Below are 448 nucleotides of genomic sequence, written 5' to 3' on the forward strand. Positions count from 1 at the left end.
TGACCACGTTCCAGTCCTGTGAGCATGTCTCTCTAATTGCCACCAGATCGTAACTCCTTGACTGCACACAGATTTCTCCATAACTAAATGCAGAAAGATTTCAGCCAAATCATTAAATGACATTGTTCTCACCATATCATGTACAAAGCTTAAAATTTACCATCAGGAATGTTCATAGTGTGTTAAATACATATGACATACACTAATTCTTTAAGGAAAGAATCAAATTACATTAACCTCAGGAGAAACAAAAAGTCATTTTGCTTCATATATACAGCTGAAAGAGTGACAACTAATGTTAGTCTTGTTCTTGAACAGGGTTTATGGGCTTCCTGTACTTACAGTACAAAAGGAAGATATTCTGCACTCAGTCAACCAAAAAACGTTTCACAAGAATCAGGATACAACAGTTTCTCAGTTTTGTTATTGTTAAAACACAATTAAGTAC

This window comes from Apaloderma vittatum, unplaced genomic scaffold (assembly GCF_000703405.1).
Source record: "Apaloderma vittatum isolate BGI_N311 unplaced genomic scaffold, ASM70340v1 scaffold300, whole genome shotgun sequence".
In the NCBI taxonomy this organism is placed as follows: domain Eukaryota; kingdom Metazoa; phylum Chordata; class Aves; order Trogoniformes; family Trogonidae; genus Apaloderma; species Apaloderma vittatum.